Raw genomic sequence first — 6327 nt, 5'->3', positions numbered from 1 at the left:
AACATTTTTTAAACAAAAAGAGGAAGGTTTGGATTTGAATATTTGTCTGATCCTTCCCACTCTCTCCTCTCCTTCCAGGACTCCAATTACTTGTATGTTAGGATGCTTAAGTTGTTCCACAGCTCACTGATAACCTTTTTATTGGAATCTTTTTTTCTCTCTGTGTTTCATTTTGGATCATTTCTATTGCCGTATTCAAATTCACTGAATCTTTTCTTCTGTAATGTCTATGCCATTAATCTCATCCAATGTGTTTTTCTTCTCAGATATTGTAGTGAATATCTCTAGATTTTTTACTTACGTCTTTTAAATATGTTTTGTCTCTATTTAGCCTTTTGAACACTTATAATTCAGTTTTAATAACTTTTAATGCCCTTGTCTGCTAATTCTAACATCTGTGCCCTTTCTAGGTCAGTTTCAATTGATTGATCTTTCTCCTCATTATGGGACATATTTTCTTGCTTCTTTGTATACTGGTAATTTTTGGTTGGATGCTGACATTGTGAATTTTAACTTGCAATGCAAATGGACATTTTTGTATTCCCTTGAATATTCATGAGCCTTATTCTGGGTCACGGTTAAGTTACTTGGAAATAGTTTGGTCCTTTTAGGTCTAGTTTTTTAAATTGTTAGGTAGAGCTAGATCAGTGCTCAGTCTAGAGCTGATTATTCCCCACCATGAATGCAAAACCTTTCTAAATATTCTAATCAATGTCCTGTGAATCCTGAAATTTCCTATTCTGGCTGGTGGAAAGAGACACTATTCTTGGCCCTGTGGGAGCAGCAGACACTATTCTCTCTAATCCTATCCTGTAGTTCTTTCCCAGGCTTCAGGTAGTCCCCGCAACAACCCCCCATGCCATGCACTAATCAGTACGCAGATGAATACTTGAGGGAACCCTCTTCACATATGCACTTCTCACCTCTCTAGCGCTGTCATGAAGGCGCTGGCATTGTGGTTTCCCCCAGACTGTCAGCTCCATCTCCTCAGCTCAGCAATCTCCCAGGCTCTGCCTGGAGTCCTCCTGACTGCATGATAACCTAGAAACCCTCTCAGTGCATTAAGCTGAGTCACATGACTCACCTTGTTTTCCATCTCTTCACTGTTGCCTGACATTAGCATCTAGGAAAATCATCGTTTCACATATTTTGCCTTTTTTATGTTTGTTTCAGATGAGAGAGTAAACCCTGTCTCTGTTAGTCTATTTTATTTGGAAGTGAAAGTTTTTCTCATTCTTTTAAAATGTCGTTTTAATTTTTATTTTGCATGTAAAATAAATAGTACGTATACAATAGTACATGTAAAAAAGTTGTTAAAAATTAAATCTGCATAGGCTGAGGGCATCCAGTTCTGGAAGATGGAGTAAGCAGCTAAGAACCTAAACATAATGCTTAGAGAAGCCATCCAAAGGCGCTGAAAAGTAAATGATAACAGACATACAAGGGAAAGAAACCAAAACTTGAAGTACTAATGAGTTGGTGGCAATTTTTATTTTTTTCTCTTCCATGTCTCCCAGCCTGGACTCAAACAAAGACCAAGAACTGTGGGTCCTGAGAAAAGCTTTTCTTTCTGGCCTAAAGAGCAGGAAGAGGGCTCCTGTGGGATACAGATATTTGGGGGGAATCTTCTCCCTCATTTTAACTTTCTTTCCTATCTCAGCCCCAGGTGATCCCCAGACACAAAATTACAATCATGTGATGGCAGTGGCTGCCAACAGACACCTAAAACCCACAGAGAGAGGAATGCTGCTCTCTAATCATTGGAACTGTGATCCTAAAAATATAGAGTGAATCCCAGGTGCTTTTTTGTCTATGTATCCTCCTGCTGCTTTTCCCCAGAGGTAGACTCAGTTGTAGGGAACAGAAGGGAGAGCAAAGAGACTAAAGCCCTAGATTTCCATCAGAAGACCAGGAAGGGAGATGTGTTTAATATATATTTAAGATAACTGAAATAATACCAGGTTTCCCAAATAATACCAAACGGAATTAAAGTAGAGCTCAACAACAGAAAGACATCTGAAAAATCCCACAAAACTTAAACATCTAAATAATGCTTATTAAAAATCTATAGATCAAAGAGGAAATATCAAGGGAAATTATAAAGTATTTTGAACTAAATGAAAATTATGTAGCTAAAGCAATGCTTAGAGGGAAAGTTTTAGCACTAAATGCTTAAATGAGAAAATAGGAATAGAGAGAAAACTATAGACTGATAATCTGTCACGAGTATAGATGCAAAAAATTCTTTTAACAATATAGCAAATCTGGCCAGGCACAGTGGCTCATACCTGAAATCCCAGCACTTTGGGAGGCCAAGGTGGATGGATCACTTGAGCTCAGGAGTTAGAGAGCTGGGGAACACGGCGAAACATGGTCTCTACAAAAAATTAGCTGGGCCTGGTGGTGCACACCTGTAGTCCTAGCTACCCAGGAGGCTGAGGTAGCAGGATCACCTAAGCCTGGGAGTTCAAGGCTGCAATGAGCCATGATCACGCCACTGGACTCTAGCCTAGATGAACAGAGTAAGATCCTGTCTTAAAAAAAAGAAAAAGTGCCGGGCGCAGTGGCTCAAGCCTGTAATCCCAGCACTTTGGGAGGCGGAGACGGGCGGATCACGAGGTCAGGAGATCGAGACCATCCTGGCTAACACGGTGAAACCCCGTCTCTACTAAAAAATACAAAAAAAAAAAAACTAGCCGGGCGAGGTGGCGGGCGCCTATAGTCCCAGCTATTCGGGAGGCTGAGGCAGGAGAATGGCGTGAACCCGGGAGGCGGAGCTTGCAGTGAGCTGAGTTCTGGCCACTGCACTCCAGCCTGGGCGACAGAGCAAGACTCTGTCTCAAAAAAAAAAAGAAGAAAGAAAGAAAGAAAAATTAGCAAGTCAAATACAGCAATATATAAAAACAATAATATGTCACAATCAAGTGGAATTTATTCTTGGAAGGCAAGGCTGGTTCAACATTTTAAAATCAGTCAATGTAATCCACCATATTAATGTCTCAAGAAAAAAATGTTTGTACCAAAAGATACAGAAAAAGCATTTGACAAATTTCAACATACATTCATGACAAATAGTTTTTTGGTATAATTATGTCTCATGAAATGTTTTGGACATAATTATGCTAAAAAATATTCGTTGTTTATCTGAAAATGAAATTTAGCTGGATAGCATGTATATTGTCTGGGAACCATATAAGATCCAAAATGATTTTACAGACTTGATGAATAACAATCAAAATATTAGCAGGATTTTTTAAAACATAAGCAAGCTGATTCCAAAATATATATGAAAAGGCAAAGGACATGTAATAAGCAAAACAATTTGAAAAAGAAGAATGGAGTTAGCTCACCCTCCCTAACCAATTTTAAAACTTAGTCTAAAGCAAAGTATAATAATTTTAAGACAATGTGGTATTGATGAAACTATACATACACTGATCAATGGAACAAAATAGGCAATCCAGGAATAGTTCCACAGAAATATGATCAATTGATTTTTGAAGATAGATTTTTTTATTGAGATAAAATTGACATAAAATACATCATTTTAACCATTTTAAAGTACAAAATTGACAATTTTTGAAAAAGGTATTAAGGCAATTCAATGGAAAAAGGATAATCTTTTCAACAAATGGAACAACTGAACATCCATATGCAAAAAAATGAACCTTAAGTTATATATTAGAGTATAAATTCACCTCAAATGGATCATAGATCTAAATGCAAAACCAGAAACTATAACATATTTTAAAACATATGTTTTTGATAATGCTTAGATATGACATCAAAATCCAATTCATAAAAGCAAAAGAAAATAGACTTAATCAAAATTAAATTTTTTCTGCTAAAAACATTGTTAAATATTTAAGAATTAAAAGAACAAGCTATAAACTGGAATCAAATATTAGCAAATTGTATATCCAACACAGGATTTGTATCCAGAATATGTAAATAACTTTCAAAACTCAATAGTAAGAAAACAACAATACAATTTTAAAAATAGGCAAAATTTGTGAATGAACATTTCAACAAAGAAGTTATGCAGATGGCAGATAAAGATATGAAAAGTTGCTCAAAATCATTAGCCGTTAGGGAAATGAAAATTCAGACCACAATAAGGTACTATTCTACACCTATTAGACTGACTGTAATTAAAACACCGCCCTCACCACCAACACCAAATGAGAGTACCAAGTACTAGTGAGGAAGCAGAGCAGCTGGAAGAAACTCTCCCACATTGCTGATGGAAATGCAAAATGGCAGACACTCTGAAATCTGTTTGGCAGATTCTTATAAAGTTTAACATGTACTTACAATATAACCCTGCCATCCCACTCCTAGATATTTGACCTAGAGAAATGAAAACTTGATGCTCACAGAAAAATTTGTACATAAATGTCTATAGCAGCTTTATTCATAATCACCCAAAACTGGAAATGCATTAAATGCCCCTCAATGAGAGAATGGCGAAGTAAATTGTAATGCATTCTTTCAATGAATCATACTCAGCAATAAAAAGGAACAAAGTATTGATATGATCAATGACATGGACGAAGCTCAAAGACATTTTGCTAAGTTTACAGTCTCAAAGGTTTCTGAAAGAAACAAGTCTCAAAGGTTACCTATGGTACAATTCCATTTATAAGATATTCTGGAAAAGGTAATACTACAGAGATAATGAACTAATCAGTGGTTGCCAGAGGTTAGGTGTTGGAGACAGAGTTTCACTACAAACTGGTAACATGAGAGAATTTGGGGAAGAGGTGATGAAATTATTCTGGTATTGATTGGTGCTTGCACAGATCTATATATATTAAAGTTCAGAGAACTGTACACACACAAAAATTAATTTTACTCTTTGTAAATAAAAGAAAAAGATGATGTAAAATCTGTTCATCTTTGGATGCCTTTGGTAACAAAAAGAAAAAAGAGAAAAACAAAGTTTGGAACTGGGACAGGCTCCTTATTTTACAGTTGGAGAAACTTCAGCCAAAGAGTGAAAGTAACTTAATCAAGGTCAAAAGAGGTAACAAGCAACTACAGGAGTAGATTTTCTTTCTGGAAATATTTCTCATCCCTGTCCCTGACCCAGGCCCATTCTGGCAAGTCTATTAGTGTCTATTTTTCTTTAGGGAATATCTAAGTTCAGAGTTTCTGTGGAAGACAAAACAGAATCATGTGCAAATTAAAACAAAAGAAATATAAATGCTATATGTATAAATAAGTTCATATGCATATAAAAGTGATACGGTTTGGCTGTGTCCCCACTGAATCTCATTTTGGATTCCCATGTGTTGTGGGATGGACCCAGTGGGAGGCAATTGAATCATGGGGGCAGGTCTTTCCCATGCTGTTCTCATTATAGTGAATAAGTCTCACAAGATCTGATGGTTACAAAAAGGGGAGTTTCAGCCAGGAGCAGTGGCTCATGCCTGTAATCCTAGCACTTTGGGAGGCCGAGGCGGGCGGATCACTTGAGGTCGGGAGTTTGAGACCAGCTTGACCAACATGGAGAAATCCCGTCTCTACTAAAAAATACAAAAGTAGCCAGGCATGGTGGCGCATGTAATCCCAGCTACTCTGGAGGCTGGGGCAGGGGAATCGATTGAACCCGGGAGGCCAGGTGCAGTGGCTTGCACCTGTGATCCCGGCATCTTGAGAGGCCAAGGTGGGATGATAGCTTGAGCCCAGGAGTTCAAGATCAGCCTGGGAAACATAGTGAGAGCCTGTCTCTACCAAAAAAAAAAAAAAAAAGTATTTTATTTATTTTTTTAATTAACCAGGCATGGTGGTGTTGGTTCCAGCTACTCAAGAGGCTGAAGTGGAAGGATCACTTAAACATGGGAGGTCAAGATTGCAGTGAGCTGTGATTGCACCACTGCCCTCCAGTCTGGGTGACAGAATGAGACTCTGTTTCAAAAAAAAAAAAAAAAAAAAAATTGTTAAGGCTGGGTGTGGTGGCTCACGCCTGTAATCCCAGCACTTTGGGAGGCCAAGGCAGATGGATCACCTGAGGTCAGGAGTTTGAGACCAGCTTGGCCAACATGGTGAAACCCTGTCTCTACTAAAAATACAAAAATTCACTGGGTGTAGCGGAGTGCACCTGTAATCCCAGCTACTCAGGAGGCTAAGACAGGAGAATCACTTGAACCCGGGAGGCAGAGGTTGCAGTGAGCTGAGACCTCACCACTGCACTCCAGCCAGGGCAAAAACAGTGAAACTCTGTCTCAAAAAAAAAAAAAAAAAGTTAAATATTAATTTCTGGCACATAATTCTCAACCAATAGTTGTTAGCTTTTATCATTGTGGTTACTACTACTACTATTTT

The sequence above is a fragment of the Rhinopithecus roxellana genome, chromosome 17 (assembly GCF_007565055.1).
Source record: "Rhinopithecus roxellana isolate Shanxi Qingling chromosome 17, ASM756505v1, whole genome shotgun sequence".
In the NCBI taxonomy this organism is placed as follows: domain Eukaryota; kingdom Metazoa; phylum Chordata; class Mammalia; order Primates; family Cercopithecidae; genus Rhinopithecus; species Rhinopithecus roxellana.
This window is presented reverse-complemented; position numbering follows the sequence as displayed.